Source organism: Ranitomeya imitator, chromosome 7, assembly GCF_032444005.1.
Source record: "Ranitomeya imitator isolate aRanImi1 chromosome 7, aRanImi1.pri, whole genome shotgun sequence".
NCBI lineage: Eukaryota > Metazoa > Chordata > Amphibia > Anura > Dendrobatidae > Ranitomeya > Ranitomeya imitator.
Window position 1 is genome coordinate 49,056,024 of NC_091288.1, and position 10,713 is coordinate 49,066,736.

Genomic DNA, 10,713 nt, shown 5'->3' on the forward strand with positions numbered 1-10,713 from the left:
GACATCCTCTTACTATCCAGACTCACTACAAAATAGCTCCTGCATTCCCTTCTGCTATATATTTTATGATCGTCCCTCCTGATTAGCTGAGCTATACTGTGTGGTGCGATAGGCCATGCCGAAGGTCATGAGAGCCTTCCCTGGTTGGTAACATATTCTGCAATGTGTAAAAATGGGGATGGACATTTTTGGCGATTCGCATGTAGCAACAAATAGATTCTGTCATGTTCCGCAATTTGGGAATTATTCTGTCATACACACAGCCAACCAATAACTAAGCATTTTTCAGTCTTGGTGGGCATGGTGTTGGTCACATTGGCAGCTGAATGCTTTTATTATGCCAGTGACAGCCATTCAGAAACTCCAAGGGGTTCTCACTAGGGTGCCTGCCAAAATGGTTCACAGAAGGGTGCCGGCTCCTATAGTTCACAGAAGGGTGCCGTCTCTTATGGCTAAAAGAAGGGTGCCAGCTCCTATGGTTCAAGGAAGGGTGTCGGCTCCTATGGTTCACAGAAGGAAACTGTCTCCAATGGTTCACAGAAAGGTGTCGGCTCCTATGGTTCACAGAAGGATACTGGCTCCTATGTTTGACAGAAGGATACTGGCTCCTATGGTTCACAGAAGGATACCGCCTCCTATGGTTCACAGAAGGGTGCCGGCTCCTATGGCTCACAGAAGGGTGCCGACTCCTATGTTTCACAGAAGGATACCGGCTCCTATGGTTCACAGAAGGGTGCCGGTTCCTATGGTTCACAGAAGGGTGCCGGCTCCTATGGTTCACAGAAGGATACCGGCTCCTATGGTTCACAGAAGGATGCAGGCTCCTATGGTTCACAGAAGGGTGTCAGCTCCTATTGTTCACTGAAGGATACCGTCTCCTATGGTTCACAGAAAGGTGTCGGCTCCCATGGTTCACAGAAAAATACCGGCTCCTATGGTTCACAGAAGGGTGCCGGTGCCTATGGTTCACAGAAGGGTGTCGGCTCCTATTGTTCACTGAAGGATACCATCTCCTATGGTTCACAGAAAGGTGTCGGCTCCTATGGTTCACAGAAGGGTGCCGGTGCCTATGGTTCACAGAAGGGTGCCGGTTCCTATGGTTCATGGAAGGGTGTTGGCTCCTATGGTTCACAGAAGGATACTGTCTCCTATGGTTCACAGAAAGGTGTCGGCTCCTATGGTTTACAGAAGGATACTGGCTCCTATGTTTCACAGAAGGATAACGGCTCCTATGGTTCACAGAAGGATACCGGCTCCTATGGTTCACAGAAGGGTGCCGGCTCCTATGTTTCACACAAGGATACCGGCTCCTATGGTTCACAGAAGGGTGCCGATTCCTATGGTTCAGAGAAGGGTGTCGGCCCCTATGGTTCACAGAAGGATGCAGGCTCCTATGGTTCACAGAAGGGTGTCGGCTCCTATTGTTCACTGAAGGATACCGCCTCCTATGGTTCACAGAAGGGTGCCGGCTCCTATGGCTCACAGAAGGGTGCCGACTCCTATGTTTCACAGAAGGATACCGGCTCCTATGGTTCACAGAAGGGTGCCGGTTCCTATGGTTCACAGAAGGGTGCCGGCTCCTATGGTTCACAGAAGGATACCGGCTCCTATGGTTCACAGAAGGATGCAGGCTCCTATGGTTCACAGAAGGGTGTCAGCTCCTATTGTTCACTGAAGGATACCGTCTCCTATGGTTCACAGAAAGGTGTCGGCTCCCATGGTTCACAGAAAAATACCGGCTCCTATGGTTCACAGAAGGGTGCCGGTGCCTATGGTTCACAGAAGGGTGTCGGCTCCTATTGTTCACTTAAGGATACCATCTCCTATGGTTCACAGAAAGGTGTCGGCTCCTATGGTTCACAGAAGGGTGCCGGTGCCTATGGTTCACAGAAGGGTGCCAGTTCCTATGGTTCACGGAAGGGTGTTGGCTCCTATGGTTCACAGAAGGATACTGGCTCCTATGTTTCACAGAAGGATAACGGCTCCTATGGTTCACAGAAGGACACCGGCTCCTATGGTTCACAGAAGGGTGCCGGCTCCTATGTTTCACACAAGGATACCGGCTCCTATGGTTCACAGAAGGGTGCCGATTCCTATGGTTCAGAGAAGGGTGTCGGCCCCTATGGTTCACAGAAGGATGCAGGCTCCTATGGTTCACAGAAGGGTGTCGGCTCCTATTGTTCACTGAAGGATACCGGCTCCTATGGTTCACAGAAGGATGCAAGCTCCTATGGTTCACAGAAGGGTGTCGGCTCCTATTGTTCACAGAAGGATACTGTCTCCTATGGTTCACAGAAAGGTGTCGGCTCCTATGGTTTACAGAAGGATACTGGCTCCTATGGTTCACAGAAGGGTGCCGGTTCCTATGGTTCACAGAAGGGTTCCGGCTCCTATGGTTCACAGAAGGGTGCAGGCTCCTATGGTTCACAGAAGGGTGTCGGCTCCTATTGTTCACTGAAGGATACCGTCTCCTATGGTTCACAGAAAGGTGTCGGCTCCTATGGTTTACAGAAGGATACTGGCTCCTATGGTTCACAGAAGGGTGCCAGCTCCTATGGTTCACAGAAGGGTGCCGACTCCTATGGTTCACAGAAGGTTACCGGCTCCTATGGTTCACAGAAGGGTGCCAGCTCCTATGGTTCACAGAAGGGTGCCGACTCCTATGGTTCACAGAAGGTTACCGGCTCCTATGGTTCACAGAAGGGTGCCGGTTCCTATGGTTCACAGAAGGGTGCCGGCTCCTATGGTTCACAGAAGGATACCGGCTCCTATGGTTCACAGAAAGGGTGCCTGCTGCTATGGTTCACAGAAGGGTATCGGCTCCTATGGTTCACAGAAGGATACTGTCTCCTATGGTTCACAGAAAGTGTCGGCTCCTATGGTTCACAGCAGGATACTGGCTCCTATGGTTCACAGAAGGGTGCCAGCTCCTATGGTTAACAGAAGGATACCGGCTCCTATGGTTCACAGAAAGGTGTCGGCTCCTATGTTTCACAGAAGGATACCGGCTCCTGTGGTTCACAGAAGGATACTGGCTCCTATGGTTCACAGAAGGATACTGGCTCCTATGGTTTACAGAAGGATACTGGCTCCTATGGTTCACAGAAGGGTGCTGGCTCCTATGGTTTACAGAAGGATACCGGCTCCTATGGTTCACAGAAGGATACCGGCTCCTATGGTTTACAGAAGGGTGCCGGCTCCTGTGGTTCACAGAAGGATACTGGCTCCTATGGTTCACAGAAGGGTGCTGGCTCCTATGGTTCACAGAAGGGTGCTGGCTCCTATGGTTTACAGAAGGATACTGGCTCCTATGGTTCACAGAATGATATCAGCTCCTATGTTTCACAGAAGGATATCAGCTCCTATGGTTCACAGAAGGGTGTCGGCTCCTATGGTTCACAGAAGAATACCGGCTCCTATGGTTCACAGAAGGGTGCCGGCTCCTATGGTTCACAGAAGGGTGTCGGCTTCTATGGTTCACAGAAGGGTGCCGGCTCTTATGGTTCACAGAAGGGTGCCGGTTCCTATGGTTCACAGAAGGGTGCCAGCTCCTATGGTTAACAGAAGGGTGCCGGCTCCTCTGGTTCAATGAAGGATACTAGCTCCTATGGTTCACAGAAGGGTGCCGGCTCCTATGGTTCACAGAAGGGTGCCAGCTCCTATGGTTAACAGAAGGGTGCTGGCTCCTATGGTTCACAGAAGGGTGCCGGCTCCTATGGTTCACAGAAGGGTGCCGGCTCCTATAGTTCACAGAACGGTGTCGGCTCTTATGGTTCACGGAGGGGTGCCGGCTGTTTGTGATAGATCCATCGCAGATGTCCCTTCCATAGTATTCTATGTCAGAATTGTCTTCATGTCATCTTATGGTCAACAATGGCAATTGCCTATCGCCTATTATTTGTGCATAGCCACAATAATTTCAGTCTTGTTATTAGCCTTTTTTAAATCTTCATACTTCTTTATTGTTTGTGACTGTATGAAATTCCTCCTAGAATGTGATGCCCATGGCGAAAATGTATTCGAATATTTTATTGATACTTTGATCTCATGATTAATTGGGAGATTGTTGTAATTAAAATTGTAACTTTTGTCACTGCTCGCGATAATGGAAAGCTTCCTTCACATGCTTTTTATACAGACGCAGTCTACCATTAATCATCGTAATGCAAATTAAAGGCACATTATAACAATAGACCATGGGAAATTAGTCCGACATGCATACGGTGGATTCTATCATGCACACACTATACATGTTTATACAGTTTTGCACATGTTGACTCATATATCGTACACTTTTTACAGATACAGTATATCTATTTGTGCAAAAAAGGTTTATATACATACCGTATGTACACACACATGGATCAGCCATAATATTAAGCCATTGTAAGGGGAAGTTACGAATGGATCTCTCAGTAGGTTGCATGTGTTATGTAGCAGATGAATAATGAAATTAATGTGTTGGAAGCAGGAAAAAAAGGGCAACTATGTGGGGCTTTGATAAGGGCCAAATTGTGACTTGAGGACAGAGTTGTCAGAAATTGATTTAGATTTATCTTTTGTTATTTTTAGCAAATAAAATATTAACATTTTTATTTTTGAAAGGATTCCTACATTGTAGATAGATAGACAGATAGATAGACTTTTCATTGGTCCCTTAGAACCAGCTCACCAATGGAATCTCAGTTAACCCATTCTGCAGCCAGCCATAGATAGTGCAACATTTTTACTAAAACCCAGCTGCAAAATTTTTTTTAGGCAAAAAGTACATACATTTAAGAAAAAGAAATTGCTGCCAATGACGCACAATCCCTTTAATCCTCAAAGGACACAGCCATATGATGAAGTTTCTATGGACCTCACATCCTGCCAGCACCTTCTTCAGGGTGGTTTTGCACATTGTTTTTTACACATTTTCTGTGCCATACGAGTATATTGATGTTATGTCTGCACCAAACCTACCGTGTGCGTTTCCTCACTTTTTAGTCACACACAGCCCGCCCCCGACCTAAGAACTGGTAACTTATACATCCCCAATTAGTTACTGCAATGGTTAATAATACTGGGACTATCCCAGGGTTTATCAGCTGGATTCATTTTCTGCTATTTAAACATATTTTTGCAATTAGATTTGGCTGCTAAACTTCACAACGCCGAATCAACTTTGCTTCGGGGACTTTTTGATAAATTGCTTTCCTATATCTTTTTTTATTGCAAAACTTTGACTTTCTTTCCAGTTCTGTTAGTCTCCCCCCCCTTTTTAATTTTTGTTTTACTTTGGCAATCATCTTGCCTCTGGCCTGCCGTTGAATCAACATTTTCTGCAGCACGGTACAAATAACAGACACTGAAGAAATGACAGACTGTAAATTAAGATTGATGTTGTGGGCAATGGAGACGCAGAACAGTAGAGCTGGGAGTTTTGGATACCATATTGTCTGGCACTTGAGAAGATATTGTTGGTTTGGTAGGGGCTCAGCTACAGGAGGCTTCCATTAACCGTGTGAGAATGTCGTGGGAGGATGGATGGAGTATCCACTACTTCTATTTTTCTTATGTAAAATTAGTTTTCTTTTCTCGAAGTTGCTCTTCTGAGAAATAGTTGTTTTGGTTCTGGAACAATGGAGCTGAACTTGTAGATATTGAGCTTTTCTCAGCTTGTTCTTTCAGCAAAGTCCAGTGAATTATTATGAAAGTTGTGGTTCTATATCAGCAGTAAAATCATGGTTGTTGCATACAAAGGACTATCAGGTTGATTTCCCAGGATGTAACTAGAGTAAGCCCCTAAAAGGCCCTTTACAAGAAGCAATGATCAAGGAAATTATGCTCAAAAATATAACCATCAGAATGGAAATGATGATGTTCTGATCACCAATCAATGACCTCAATGGTCAGCCAAAACAGTGATCAGGATATTATCATTCCTAGCTTGGTAAAAACCCAGCTGCGGGTTAATATAAAGAAACACTTACCTCACTCACTCCCCTTCCCGGGGTGAACTGGTGAGTCTCCGCCGCTTCTCCCGGTGTCTGGCATTGGCTTCAGCGCTGATGTCATGTGGACAGCCAGTCAGTGAGCTCAGTGGCTCCACCAGTGTGGATGAAATACCCCATTCAGAGTCACTGAGCTCACCGATTGGCAGCCACGCTGTTGATGTGATGTCAGCAGTACAGCCAATCACCCCAATGGTGGAGACTCATAGGTGGACTCGGGGATGGTGAATAAAGCATGGGATATTCATTTAGTGAAAGAAGAGAGCAACACCTTTAAGATCTTATGTACATGGTCATTTTACAACTATGTACGAGTTTTGAGTAATTTGTATCTGCAGTACGGTAACCCCATAAGTCTATAGGGCATAAGTGAACCACCATATGTCACCAACTTCATTCAAGGGCTTATATAGATTTTGGGGAGGAAAGAAAGTGCCATTTTCGATTGACCACTTATTGCTTCCAGTGCTTCTCGGGAAGAATACATTCTAAATACGACGTATCACAGAGCCATTTTATAACATTAAACTATGGTACACACCAGCTAAATGTCCAAGTTAGGCCAGTTTGATACGTCCGACATTCATGGTCCGTGTACTGATCACGATCTCCAGATCAGCAAAGTGTCTTCTGACCAGGAGTCGATAGATACATAGGCTTACGAGTCTGAGTTCGTGTTGGAAGGCTGGTTGGCCATGGTCAGTCATGTGAATTTGGCCTAAAATGGAGAACAATGGCCAGGAAAAAAAGCATGCTAAACAATATAATGAGCGAGCTCCTATCATCAAATCCAATTTGTTAAGGCCACATAATTTGAAACATCCTCCTCCAAAAGAGTCTAAAGACTCGTCACGTGCCCCCCTTCACCAAAACTGACAATTTGAAAGAAGGGGACACCACTAGATATTATGGCCTGGAGACAAGTTTCCTTTGATGTTTCCACCAGTGTGAATTGAGTCCATGTACATTGAAGAATGAAAATATGAGCTGCTTTTTAATGGTATAATTCCAGCATGGTCTACGATAGCACATTTCAACAAAATTAGATGTTTTTGTGTCTAAAAGATCCCATGGATATTGGTGGTTTATTTCTTTGGCAGGAACCACTTTCAATTATCCTGCTATTATTCTTCGTATTTCTGCCTGTTCCAGAACATTTCTGCAAATCCTCAAGTGACAGTGTCCAGACTTTTCTGTTTGTACAGTTGTTTGATTAATGCACCTTTACTAAAAGTAGTTGTAAACTTTGAATTGTGTTCTGTCCTTAACTGCATGTCCAATGTAGGATTGTTTTTTTCTTATGCTTCGGATGAAATCAAATCCAAAATATTGTTTACATGTAAAATCATTTTGTAGCAATTGACAATATGTGTGGATATTTACTGCTGCAATTAAAATTATTCAATCCCCATTGCAAATTAGGTTTATTAGTAAATTTGGCAAACTTTCTGTTGTTTGCAATAATTCAATGAAACTCCAAGCGTGAGAACGGCATTTAAAAGACTTCCAACATGGCGGCATCACTTCAAAGTCTAATTCCACCCCCCAACCCTCTCTAGACTTCCTCACATGATGTGTTTGCAGGTTGATGATGGGTTGACATGGCAGAAACTAAAAAATTGGAGTGTCGACTTCATATGTATAATTAATTAACATCACTTTATTTGACACAAAAGTATTAATTGCACAAATCAAAAATAATCAAAACGAGGTGAACATAAGGAAGATATAGTATCACCCTGAGAATGAGAACACATGGGCAAAAAGGATCATCAGTTAATGTGCACAGATCAAGGTTTAGGGCAAATCATAAATAGGGGAAAGTAGTTCAGTCTGCATAATAGCCTAACTCGCCACTCAGATGAGTCCCATAGATATATATGCTAGTCAAGAAAACATCAATAAAGCGCATGTGCATATGGCATGACTCACCAATCATATGAGTACCATAATGCTTATCAACTACCAACAATAACAGCATGCTAGCAAAATACATGCACATATATAAATCATACTGGATGAAGCTTACCCATGATAAAGTGCAAGTGCAAAATCCCAGGCGACAGCCTCAACGTGCATTTCGCTTTAGCTTTTTCACAGGGCTATCAAATGGTATTACTCTCAGGAGCTTTATTTGTCTAAAATTATTAGTCTCCTGTAAACTGCAATATTGTAATATGTTGTATAGGCGATCAAGAGATAGCAGGTTCAATATATAAAAGATATGCAAGATATAGATAACAGTTTAAAATACTCATTTCCAAAAACAAATAAAAATAAATTATGTGCATATAAATACATATGTATGTGGTTATACTCGCCTGTGCCTTGTCTTTGTAAGGAGGTGACACACAAGAAGAGTCTGGGGGCGGTTACCTTCTCGGCTCTGTGCCTGGAACCATTGAACTGTGCTGTAGGTTCCCGAGGGGGCAGACTTAGAGACTGGGACAGGAAGGAAGCGTGCAGAGAGCGGGAAAGGCACAGGTGCAAGGGATAGAGCAGCGTTCAGAGCAGGGTGCAGCTGCGCTCCGGGAGAGAGAGACCTCCCGGTCTGAGGACAAATACAAGGAGACTGCCCAGAAAGACTGCATCTTGTGAGTACATGAAAGCGGACTCTGTTGTGACTGGAGAGGGTCTCTTTGAGACCCGTGTAGAGACATTGGCCCGTGGAGAGACTTTGACCCCCTGGTCCCCGTGGTACCAGTACAGAGACTGTGATTCCTAGTACAGAGACTTAACCATGCAGAGCCCCTGATTCCTGGTACAGAGACTTAACTGTGCAGAGCCCCTGATTCCTGGTACAGAGACTTAACAGTGCAGAGCCCCTGATTCCTGGCTGTGCTGTAAAGCTAAAGACTCAGAGTCTGTGCATACCACATTAACTCCCGAAAACCCAGGCAGCAGGCTCCTAGAGACTACTCAGCCCACGGACAACAGAGGGACAACAAGTGCCACTGTTTCTCGGCACCTACGTTGGAGAAGACGACCCTTCAAGCAAGTCCTCATCAGACTGATAAGTGTTTTTTTCTCAAGAAATCTTGCTTACTTCTGTTACATTGTTTTACTCCCATATTTTTGCACTGTTTTGTTGCTAGTTATTTCCTATTGCTTCCTCCCTGCGAGGAGAACCTGATTCCCGTTATTAAACCCCTCAACTGTTGGTCTGTCTGTTCCGTTGTGACATACCCAGTACCTGCATACTACTACATTTGGCGTAGTTGGCAGGATGTCACACGGTAGCGCGGACAGGGCAGACCAAACAGCTGGGGAAGTTCCCAGGTCTAGCATTTCCCTGGGAGCCATGTTGAATAATTTGCCACGATTCACTGGGAACAATGTGATGCTGTGGAGTTGGACGGAGCGTATCCGGGGAATGATGCAGATGCATCCCATGACACCAGCCCTGGAGGCAGAAATTGCATTGATGGCCCTGGAGGGGGAGGCGCGGGATTCTGTCATGCATAGGTCCCCCCGGGAGAGAGATACCCTGGACAAAGTGCTGCGCATACTTGAGGAGACGCATGGGGAACCCCACTGACATAGGGGAACTTCGCATGCGACTGTTTCACCGGGTACAACGGGAGGGGGAGACCGTGACCCAATTCATGAACGCCCTACAAGAGCTTCACACTGCTATCAGATGAAAGAACGGTGTAGGGGTTGGGTCAGTTGATGTGGTGCTCAGAGATCAGCTGGTGATGGGACTGCGTGACACAATGATGAAACAGGCACTGCGAGAGCGCATGCGAGTAAAGCCAGACATGACTTTCTCTGAGGTTGGCAGTGAGGTGCGTATGCGAGAACAAGAACAGGGAGTGACAGGGCTGGTGGGAAGGGTGCAGAGCGGGGAGGTTACCACCACCGCAGGCAATATCCCCCAGTGGGTGGAGGACCTGATAATGGAGGTTAGACAGGTCCGTGAAGAAATGGTGACCTCCAGAAGAACTCTGGCAGAAGGGCCCAGTACCTGCATGCTATTACATCTTGAATGGCGGATAGGAATGTGCAGTTTTATGCACAACCAGAAGATTCTATGTCCCATTGTATGTCTGGATAGTAAAAATCATTCGTAATAAGGACCCTAGTATTACTTGCTGCCTTTTTAATTTGTTGCAGCATTTCATCCTCTACCTGTTCAGCTATATTAGGAGGCTTGTAGCAAACTCCAATTAGCAGCTTTCCATTATTGCCATCCCCATGTATATATACCCACACCGACTCTACACTGTCGCAGCGCCCCCTAATGTCATCTTTGAGCGCAGGTTTTAAGTTGGATTTAAGGAAAATACACACCCCTCCACCTTTTTTTTAGTCTTTCCTGTCCTTTCTGAAGGTAGTGTAACCCTGTACATTTGTCATCCAGTCATAGCTTTCATCCAGCGAGGTTTCCAACACGTGCTTTCTGATACGTCCTTTTAACATGCAGATCGTGCAGCTAACATGTTGTATTTTACATTCTGTACATATAACCAGATAAAATATGTATGTTGAATTAAAATTGATGTATGATTTATGCTTTAACTAATAACAGTGGCAATTTAAAGTAACTCTTTAGTTGTCTGTATATGCTGACATCCCTTTACAAATTTTGTGATCACATTCAAGACAGCCCTTAAATTGGTTACCCCCTTTCAGAGAACTTTCTGCTATAAGCTGCAGGAGTTATAAAAAAACACCCACAAACTCTTACCTTTCCCGGGTGCACATTGTACAGTGATAA